The following is an 11,286-nucleotide window of genomic DNA, read 5'->3' on the forward strand; positions in this document are numbered from 1 at the left end:
CTATCTCTTACATCATATCCTCTTAAACTAATATTTGTTTGACCTTGGTAGTCAAGCAAAAGAACGCACGTAATATGAGAAAGGCCATCTTGCTGTCAAAGCGATCTTCGGCACTGTCACAAGGTAAACATCATATCTAAGAAATCCAATTATGATTAATACATTTATAGTTCTAATATTCATTGTATATACAAAGATTTGAATGCTGAGCCACGATCTCTTGGCTTTCGTCGCACTCGAGCAACAAAGAAAGGTGCATACTATTTAAACTTTATGGGAGTGAAAAATATATATATGCAAGTATCAACAAGTGTCAATGATCTGAAAACTATGACAAAATTATTACATATATTAAATCCATTAGAATGTATTTTTGTGTTTTCTATAAAAAGTTGCAAATTTCGAAAAAAATAATTAGCTTTAATTAATTATTATTGGTTAAAAGTTATTGAAAATTGGAAATTACAGAAAACAATACATTTATCATGGTAGTTTAATTTGTTTTCTTACTATGTGTAAAATACTAAAAATTCTATTTTTGTGGAACAAATAGAATATTCATTAGCCACTAATGTTTTTTCATCCATATATGTATTTTGATAAAAATAAACATCAACACTACAAAACTAATGTTTGCTACATTTGTTAAAAAGTTTATAAAACGTCAAACTACAAAATTTCTTCTATTTAAACTTTATGGGAATGAAATATATATATATACAAGTAGCAACAAGTGTCAACGATGTGAAAACTATAAAAATTATTACATATATTAAATCCATTAGAAGTAATAATTAAATACAATTGTTTATTCAGATAAAGGTTCGACATCAAAACACGAAGAGAACCCAATTGTAGCATGCACAAAACGTGGTGCGCTTATGTGGATTTCAGAAAGCACCGGTACAGACCCCAGAACCAGTGAACCAACATTCACAATTTGCTGTAATCATGGCAAAATCAAGATTTCACCAATTAGACAACCTCCAGCCCTGTTAGAAGAACTTCTTCAGTCCAAGAAGTTTCGAGATACTATTCGAGTCTATAATTCTGTCCTCTCTTTCACATCCATTGGTATGAAAATGGATTATAGTGTGGTGCATGTGCCCACCATAGAATTGGCTCGCTTATACCGCGGCAGGGTCGTCTCCCAGAATATCTCCAGCTGTATATATTTGATACACAGAACGAAGTCAAAAATCGGTTAAATGCGATGGGTCAAACTTCAACAGAAGGTAGTCTTGATGAGACAACATTAGAGCGGCTTATCGAGATGATTGATGAGAATAACTGTTTGGCTAAGTATTTCCGATGAGCGCGTGACCACTACGAAACTGTTGGGGAAGAATTTGCTGTTAAATTGGTCACAGATAAGGGGAAAGGGAAAGAATACGATCTTCCGGGTACGAGTGAGGTGGCAGGTCTTATCGTAGGGGATATGTCATCAACAATCGGAGAACGAGATATAGTGGTCCAATTCCAAACTGACACTTTGCAGCAGCTACGTGATGATCACCCTTCATACATGAGCCTCCAATACCCTCTTTTGTTTCCATATGGTGAGTATGGTTTCCATCCCGAGATCCTACTACATCTTGAGACAGGAACTTCCAGAACAAGGCAATTCCTAACCATACGCGAATTCTATGCAGCTCAAATTCAGACACGTTTTAACCAAGGAATGAGTTTAATAAAGAGCGGTCGTCTACTCCATCAATATATAGTTGACATTTATACGGCAATCGAGGAGGATCGGTTAAGGTGGGCGAGGAACAACCAGGATGTCCTGAGGGCAGAACTCTACAATAATGTCTTGATGCTGTACCCAGAGGCGATCCCGTATTGGTCAAAGGTTTATACTTCCACCAAGTTTCACCGGTGGCCCTCGGTACTTAGTTGAGAAATACCATGACGCAATGGCTATTTGAAGAGAATATGGTAATCCAGATTTGTTTGTCACAATTACTGTCAATCCTAACTGGAGTGAGATTAAAGAGCATCTTGCCAGATATGGTGGAGAATCTCCTAATGATAGACCAGACATTGAATGTTGAGTCTTTAAAATGAAGTTGGATCAGCTGCTCAAGGATTTCAAAAAAGGAACTTTCTGCAAACCATATACATCAGCAGTTCACCGGATAGAGTTTGAAAAAAGAGGTCTCCCCCATGCACATATATTATTGTGGTTTGGAAACTCTTCCAGAACGCCAAGCGCGGATGAAGTAGATGCGATCATATCAGCCGAGCTCCCAGACAAAGAAAAGGATCCAGAGGCTTATGCTTTAGTCACAAAACACATGATCCATGGTCCATGTGGTGTCATGAATCCGAAGTCACCATGTATGGATAAAAATGTGTGCACGAAAAAGTTTCCTCGGCCGTATAATGACAACACTTTGGTTGACAAGTCGGGATATATATTGTATCGTCGGCGCCAGAACGAAAATGCGACTGTGATAAAGAATGGAGCAATCCTGGACAACACTTTTGTCGTACCTCATAACATCGATCTCCTGAAGAAGTACGAGGCTCATATTAATGTTGAATGGTGTAATCGTACAAGTGCGGTCAAGTACTTATTCAAATACATTACCAAGGGTGTTGACAGAGCAACAACTGTCATTGAGAAAGGAAATACGGCCAGTACATCTGACACAACAGCCTCTGGCGGATCGAAAGAGAAGGTGATCAAACACCGAAATGAGATCAAAGAATACATAGATGCTCGATATCTATCAGCTTGGGAGTCTATGTGGCGGACTTCTGCATTCTACATACACAAGAGAAAACCATCAGTTGAGAAGCTTATCATTCACTTAGAAGGCGAACATAATATATCATTTAAAGAAACTGATAACCTCGGCCGTGTAATCCGAAAGCCAGGTATTGAGAAAACAATGTTCACTGAATGGATGGTTTTATGCAGAAGGTCGGAGTTCGCACAAACATTAACGTATGTGCAAATACCAGAACATTTCGCATGGATCAATAATACTAAAGTCTGGTCTTAGCGTAAGAGAGGCAGAGCCATAGGAAGAATTGTAGCTGTTCATCCATCAACAGGTGATCGTTACAATCTAAGGATCCTCATAAATAAGATAAAGGGTCGTAGAAGCTACGACGAGCTCAAAACATACAACAATGTGAAATATCCTGACTTCAAATCAGTTTGCTACGCACGCGGATATTTGGACAACGATGTCGAGTGGCTCGAGAGTATGTCAGAGGGTGATTTATGGGCTACCCCATACCAGCTCCGCGAAATGTTTGTCACGTTTCTAAATAATTGTTTCGTTTCGAGCCCTAAAAACCTATGGGAAAACTCGTGGAGATCGATGAGTGAGGATATACTCTACAAGAGGCAGAGAATCTTAAATCATGCAAATCTGGAGCTGGATGATGATACTCTTGAGCAATACACGTTAATTGAGGTGGAAAAGTTGATGCACCTGCATGAGCGCTCACTAGGTGATATTAAAGAGATGCCAAAGATCAAACCTGTTTTGCTAAGAGAACTGGGAAACAGTTTGTGGAACCAAGAACTGGATTACGATGTTGCTGAGGAAACTCTATGACATGACACGCAATTCAACAAACTTAATCCTGATCAACGTGCGATTTACGAAGCGGTCTTAGACTCTGTTGATAAAAAGGATGGAAAGCTATTCTTTGTATATGGCGCAGGAGGCACAGGGAAAACATTCCTATACCAAACCATTATATCAAGGATTCGTTCAAGGAAACAGATAGTTTTGCCAGTTGTCTCTTCAGGAATAGCCGCACTATTGCTACCTAACGGTAGAACCACACATTCATGCTTCAATATCCCTTTAAAGCTCAGTGAAGATAAGCTCTGCAACATCAAACCTGGAACAATGCTGGTTGGGCTAATCGAGAAAACATATCTTATAATTTGGGACGAAGCACCTATGACGCATAAGCATGCTTTTGAGGCACTGAACAAGACGTTGAGAGACATAATGTCAAAAAAAGCCCTTCTACAAAGGAGCAGACTTTTGGCGGTAAGACAGTTTTGTTAGGGGGTGATTTCAGACAGATTCTACCTGTGATTCCACAAGGCAACAGAGCTGATACTGTCTTGGCATCGATAAGTCACTCATACCTATGGGTTAGCTGTCACAAATTCTCTTTAAAAATAAATATGCGAGTCAATCAGGAAGAAAAGGAGTTCTCCAATTGGCTTATGCAGGTCGGGGAAGGTCATACACACCTAGAATCGGGGTATGAGTGTGACAACTACCATGAACAGATGATTGTAGTTGATAAATCGTTGATTCGTGTGAGTGGTGATGATTTACTAATAGAAGTTGTGGATGCCGCATATGGACACATCAGCAAGATGACTAATCCGCAGACATCCTACACTGATAAGGCTATACTCACACCCCGTAATGAAATCGTCGATGAAATCAACACCTATACCATCTCGCAAACCGACGGGGTTTCAAGAGTTTATTTTAGCTCCAATAGCTTTGAGATATCGGACACTCGATCCAAACATAATGAAACATTATACTCTATCGAGTATCTCAATTCATTGGAATTCTCAGGATTACCCTCGCACAAGCTCACTCTGAAAGTTGGTGCCCCGGTTATGCTTCTACGAAACATAAATAAAAAAAAAGGATTATGCAATGGTACCCGTATGATCTTAACCCGCATAGGCGACCGCGTTCTGAAGGCGGAAATTGTCACTGGCTCACATATTGGGAAAGAGGTCTTAATACCAAGAATTGTTCTTTTGCATGAAGAAACAAAGCTACCGTTCACATTACGACGGCGACAATTCCCTATCAGACTGTGCTATGCAATGACAATCAATAAAAGTCAAGCCAAGAGTTTAAAACAGGTCATCTTATATCTGCCTAAACCAGTCTTCGCTCGTGGTCAACTTTATGTGGCTCTATCACGTGTCACAAGCAAAGCAGGACTAACGATCATCAAATACGAAGATTCGCACCAGCTGAGGGTAAAAAACATAGTATACAAAGAAATCTTCAAAGATCTTCATCCCCACAACGGTAATTTTATTAATATATAATTCTTCATATCCATCAATTTCCAAAGCTCATTTGAACAATTATTATTTTCACAGATTTATAGTCCCCAGCATATCAGCCAAACGATGGTACAATCAAATGAAGAAGAGCTTACAAGGAGTTTATACCCAGCTATGCCATGTAAATATCTTCTTATATAAATAACCATGGCTTAGTTTATACTTATAATTAAATTAACTAACTCAATCTTTTACAATTTCAGGCTATTTCTTTTTTATGGTCCACACATCATCTCCTATTATCCAAATGACTTGAACTTCTTATTATATTGTTTTTGATTACCTAGACCATTTTTTTTAAACAATAGCAGAATATTGATATTCACCATATTTCTTATTTTTTTTTGGAGAATACAATGCTCTCATTCAAACCAAAAACTCAAATTTTATAATCGTAAAAAGAATGTCAAACCAAAATCTAGAACTCAATTGTAAATACAAAGTGAAAGCACACTGATTTCAAACAAAAATATAAATCTGTGAATACCTACTATGTTAGAATAGTGATGTGATGTGTTCTCAGATTTGGCACATGTAATACATGGTTCTTTCTGTCACAACCAAATGAACTTTACTTATGATTAATAATTTGTTTCATGATAACCCAATATATAAGATAAAACAAAACTAAGTCATATATAAACAAACAAAACATCTGAAACCCATAATACATACTAAACCCATTCCGCGGACAAAGATTTTAGTATATTTTATTAGTTTTAATAGTAAAGTGATTAGATAAAATAAATAATAAAAATTGTTAATATTAAAAGTAAGATTTTTTTTTTTCAACAAGTTTTTTAATATTAATAAAACGGGATCAAGCCCAACTACACGGCCCGAGGCCCAACAAAACAAACATCAAGAAACTCAAAACCCTACGGGGCAAATAAGATAAGTTAAAGGGCCTGCGGCCCAAAACAAAAGAACCCGGACGACTTCGGTAGGCCCACGCGTCAAGGAGGACGGACACGTGTAAGGATAAAACACCATCAGGACGACACGCGTCGCTTCCGCCTCAACTTAACTGTCACCGCCTCGAGACGTCGCCGGAGCTACACCACCGCAAACCTTGAGCTCAGATTACCGGAGAGCCTCCATCGAAACCATCTCTACACTTCCACGCTTTGTCTTCACTTTGGAGAGCTTCATCGATCCAATCGAGAGCTCATCCGACTGAACAAATCCGTGAACCACTTGGAACCACGAACCCAGAACCACACACAAGCCACAAGCGGGATCCAAAACCGATCCAACGAACTGAAACACCTAAAACCGGCGACGCAAGACTGAGAGAGCCTTCACCCTCCGGAGACAAAACCGACGACGGCGGAGCTGAAAAAGCCTCCACCTCCCGGAGACAAGGGCCGGCGGCGACGGAGCTGTAGGAGCCTCCACCTCCCAGAAACGAAACCTCAACTGGCAAAACGACTAGCTTCACCGCGCCTAACCTCCACACGACCGCGCCTTTAATCCAGAAGCAGATCCGGCGCGGATGGGACCTGAACCAGAGCTCAGGTAAGCCGGAGGACAGAGGAGACGAAAGAGAAGCCTCCAGAAGCAGCCGCGTATGGGACCTGAACGAGAGCTCAGGCAAGGCGGAAGACAGAGGAGACGAAAGAGAAGCGAAAAGCCAACATCTTTACGGTTGCTCGAGGGGCTCCGGCGACGGCACGCACGCTCACGCGCCGGCCGCTCACCGGATCCAATCTTAGATCTACTTTCTCTCTCTGATTGAGTAATATTGGTTATTTTATGAACTGCAAAAACGTTTCACAAACATTTTTTTTGGCATAACGAAAACGTTTCACAAACACTTAAAAACTTGGTCATCAGTTTTGTAGAAAAACAATAATTATATTATCAAAAAAAAAAGACTTTTACAATCAATATTTGTTTGTTGATTTTTTTTTTTGCTATATAACAATAGTATTTTATTATCATATTTTAAAATGTTGATGTATTTTATTTTAAGCCGTTTCTGTTAGTTATAAGTGTGTGCACGGCTCTGGGTGTTCTCAGAACAAAAAAAAAAAGTAAAGAATATGAAGAATGATATAAGTTCACATGCGAGGGATCCCGACGGAGAGATCTATCTGGTCTCAAGACTTACTGTGGCCTCATGAAATAATGAAAACTTCTTTCTGTTTTGACTCATGAGTTCTTTCTATATGTTATCTAGTAGAAGAAAGATGTGTCATAGCTTGAGAACATTCTCATGAGCTGAAAAGATTCTGTGTAAAACAAGAGACTAAACAAAACGAGACGACATAGAAATCAAGTGCATGTGTTTTCAGAATAAAACAAAGCTAATACCAGAAATTGATAGTGATGTTTTGTCTTCAACTGCCGCTGGAATAATTAACTTGAGAGATTTGGTAACAACTGTGGCTGTAGAAACAATGCTGTCTTAACAAATTATATAACTCATTCTACAAAAAGAACAAATGGAAAAGTCGTTAAAACCTTCGGGAATTTACTCAACACGCTCTGGTTACCTCACCATGACGGAAGAGCAGCCCCTGATACCTCCAATGGCTCCAGACGCCTCGATTGACTGGCTTGCGAACGTCTGGAATCTCAAGGTCTCCCAAAAACCAAAGATCTTACGCACTACCTGTAGGAGAAGAATTTGCAATCAGATAAATTCCACTCCCTAACCAATGCCCGAGATGCAGAGAGGAACGCATGCGCTGTTTACCTGTTCATACGCTACAAGAGTTTGGAATCTCGCACCCTTTACTTCTCCTTTTCACGCAAATCTGGTTGAGACTACACTTGCAGGACTTGATCCCATCTCTCCCACCGGTGGGCCTAGCGGCAGGAACGATCTCAACTTGGATTGTCTGGTCCATCTGGCTCTCGAGAAATCAACTCATCTTCCAACACCAGAAGGAAACCCTGACAAAACAAAAGCCCTCTCAGACGCTAGAGAATGGACAGGACACTCGCCCAGGATCAGATCAAAATTGCTCTCCCCCGTACTCCGATGATCAACATCGAACCAAATCCTCATCGTCAAGCCCATTCCTCTGTCTTCACAGACGCTGCCTGGAATCCTTCTACTAGCTGTGCAGGATTTGGTTGGGTCATTGATGATCTGATTTCATCGACACAACACTCAGCGACGGAGACATTTGTCTCATCGCCCCTAATGGCCGAAGCTTTGGCTGTTCGACATGCCATGATCTTCGCCCTCAACCGTGGAATTGAATCAATTGTGATTCACTCGGTCTCCCAATCGTTAATCAAGTTGATCAAGAACAACTCTTATCGTTTTGGAAATCGTTTTTAATATCCACAATTCAATATGGACCACCACCACGTGGCTTAGCGGCAGTACTGAATGTTTCTCACACACGACTACCCGAGTTCGTCAGTTCGATACTCGGGGACAGCGGGGTGGTACTGGGTTACCTAAAAAATCTCTACGGGGATTTATGGCGAGGTGGCCCTTCGGGGTGAGCCCAGTCACTATAAAAAATTTAACCTATACAATTTTAACCAAGCGTTCGTAGCTTGGTGGTAAAGGAAGTACAGTTGTACTGCCCGCCACCCGGGTTCGAGCCTTGGGTACAACGGATTTACCCGGGTTCGAGCTTTGGGTACAACGGATTTAACATCCCTTCTGTTGGGGCGCTGGACCCCTTTTGGGGATAGTTGGGAATGTGGCTGCCGAGATACGAGTTATCAAAAAAAAAAAAAAAAAAAAAAAAAATGGACCGGTTACATAATATAAAGAGCCTCCTCGTTCAGATATCCCCGTAATGAAAACAGGAACAACAAAACTTGCAGACGAAAAATAGAGAAATAGACAAAGGAAGAGGAGAAAAAAAGACAGATAGAAACAAATGATCTGAGTAGACACCACCATTCCTGAAGCTCCCAGTAAACGTACCAGCCAAGTTGTTCAAATCATCCTCAACCCTGAGCTTCAACAAGAAACAGGTTGGTTAACCATGATGGCCTCCCCTGCGCTATATAGGATTGATAGCGCTTGTCTCTTGTGACACTCCGGGAAATGTCTTCAGCGATAGAGTTTTCCTCCGCTGCAACATGGTTCAAACTCCATTTTTGAAAGGAAGTGCCAATATCAAAATTAGTGTCCGAGCATTGGGAAACCACGCGGGTTTAGCACTTTAGCATGGCTTCCCTTGCCAAGAGGTACAAGAAAACTCAAAGATAACATTTTGCTCAAATAATTTGGGAATATTGAGTTCCTAGATTATGAAAGGTTTTGATTGTTTAGGTTAAAATAATAAAGTAACCCATTTAAAATCTCAATAATATTAATTTGTAAAGGTTTTATAAATTAACCTGATTGAACCAAACCGGGATTGAAAGGGTCTAGGCATGTCCAGCACATGCTGGAGGCACATTTGCAGAGGTCCCTTTACAATTTTTAGATATTTTTAGTTTGGATTAGGGTCTTTTTTTAAAAAAAATGCTTTAAGAAAAATGCTACAGATTTGTCTCATCTCGGGGCCCATTAAATTATTCAGACGGGCATGGGTCTAGGGTTATATAATATATATAGAGGACGGTTCAATAGGGTAAAAATGAACCGTACCGAACCGAAATAGACAATATGATTTGATTTTGGTATATACCATACAAACCGAATGTATGTGATTTTATAAAAACTGTAGGATTTAGATATGGTTTGGTTTATAACCGATTAAACCGAATAAACCAATCTAAAGTAGAAACATGTAAATATGTATATATTTTATAACAACGAATGAAAATCTATTTGTTATATAAGTTAATTTTTGTTAATAACTATTACCATTTTTTTACAGTAATAAAGAAACCCCAATTTATAAAAAACTTGAACTATAACAATTCATCCAACCGAGACTTCTTATTTTCTTAGTCTTTTATTTTTTATTTTTTTGCTTTATTTTAGCATTGACTAAATTGAAGTAAAGACTATAAATTTGATGGACAACAATTAGTGGAAATTCTTTGTAACTTTTTTCTTATCTCTAAACAAAAAGAGTTTCATGTTCAATCAAAGGAATATGACTGGTGAACACTAAATGTGGAAGAATAGAAAAAAATTTCTTTGGTGTTTCTGTTTTGTTTTGTTTTTTTTGTTTCAAAATTTCGAGCTTTGATTTGATTATTTTATTAGATGGTAGAAGCGTTTTTTATTTTTTTGTTCTTTTATTTAAACATATAATATTTTTTTACTAAATGACTGCGTCGACAACAGGACTCTAAAATCATATAATACGATCTCAAACTAAATAATTATGTTTTTTGGTATAAAACCAAATAAACCAAAAACCGACAGTATATATATAAACCAAACCGAACCGAATTAAATATGGATTTAATATGGTAGTTGTATTTTATTAACCGAAATACCGAAAAACTGAAAAATCCGAACCGAAACCGAACAGATATATGGATTGAACACCCCTATTTTATAGAGAGAGAGGGGAGAGCGGAAATTAGAAAGAGGCGGCAAAGAAGAAATTGAGTTCCTATATAATGGCGATGATCTTGTCGAGCATGAGACGTTTGTTGTTAGAAGAGGTGAGTGAGAAGCTACCGAGTTGCTTCATGACGGTAGTCTTGTCAGCGACGTGCGGTGGCGTTTGGGCTGGTATGTGTAGATTCGAATTGAACTTTTTTTCAAATTTTCGTTCGAACAAAATAGATATAGATCTGATGGACGAAAACTCACTCTTGCAGCCTATAGCGATAAGCAAAATATTAGGAAACGGGTTCATGATGCAGTAGGGGCTTGTGGGACCGTGTCCCAACGTCTTCTCGTAAAACAGGAAGCTGTGAATGCTGAGGTAATGATCAGATGCTATATTAATTGATCAGATTGCTGGATTTTCCCCCCTTTTTTGTTTGTTTGTTTTGTTTTGTTTTTAATTATCGTGGTGTGTGTTTCAGATGATGAAGCTTGTTAAAGACGTGAAGATGAAACGTCAGAGTTGAAGATGCTATCAACTTGTATTTTGTTTCCAGACCAAACCTTGAATCATATGTAGCTCAAAAGTTTATGAGTATGAATTATGTGTGAACTATTTTAATTTGTGATGAATGGGTTGGTTATTAACCGATAAATACAACTCTGTGCCTTATGAATAAGTTGAGTGGTTTTCCTTGTTCTTTGATCCACCATGACCACATCGTCAATTCGTTATGCATAGATCTCTCTTTTCTTCCCTGTGGGACCCAAAAGA

The 11,286-nt window shown here is 39.0% G+C and overlaps 2 long non-coding RNA genes across 4 annotated transcripts; one reads left to right on the top strand and one right to left on the bottom strand.

The window, feature by feature from the left end:
- Positions 1-26: 26 nt before the first annotated feature.
- Positions 27-8,366, bottom strand: LOC106299772. 3 transcript variants are annotated; one of them, XR_001261868.1, is made up of 3 exons: positions 7,782-8,366; positions 7,397-7,697; positions 27-113 (listed from the first exon to the last, which is right to left on the bottom strand). It is a non-coding gene; the product is annotated as an uncharacterized LOC106299772 (long non-coding RNA). The 3 variants fall into 3 exon arrangements; XR_001261869.1 differs by lacking the exon at positions 27-113 and having other exon boundaries at positions 7,263-7,471; positions 7,579-7,697; positions 7,782-8,363; XR_001261867.1 differs by lacking the exon at positions 27-113 and having other exon boundaries at positions 7,263-7,697; positions 7,782-8,361.
- Positions 8,367-10,617: 2,251 nt separating this feature from the next.
- On the top strand, positions 10,618-11,069 carry LOC106299873. Its single transcript, XR_001261900.1, has 3 exons — positions 10,618-10,694; positions 10,784-10,890; positions 10,994-11,069. It is a non-coding gene; the product is annotated as an uncharacterized LOC106299873 (long non-coding RNA).
- The last annotated feature ends 217 nt before the right edge of the window (positions 11,070-11,286 follow it).

This window comes from Brassica oleracea, chromosome C6 (genome assembly GCF_000695525.1).
Source record: "Brassica oleracea var. oleracea cultivar TO1000 chromosome C6, BOL, whole genome shotgun sequence".
Taxonomy (NCBI): Eukaryota; Viridiplantae; Streptophyta; class Magnoliopsida; order Brassicales; family Brassicaceae; genus Brassica; species Brassica oleracea.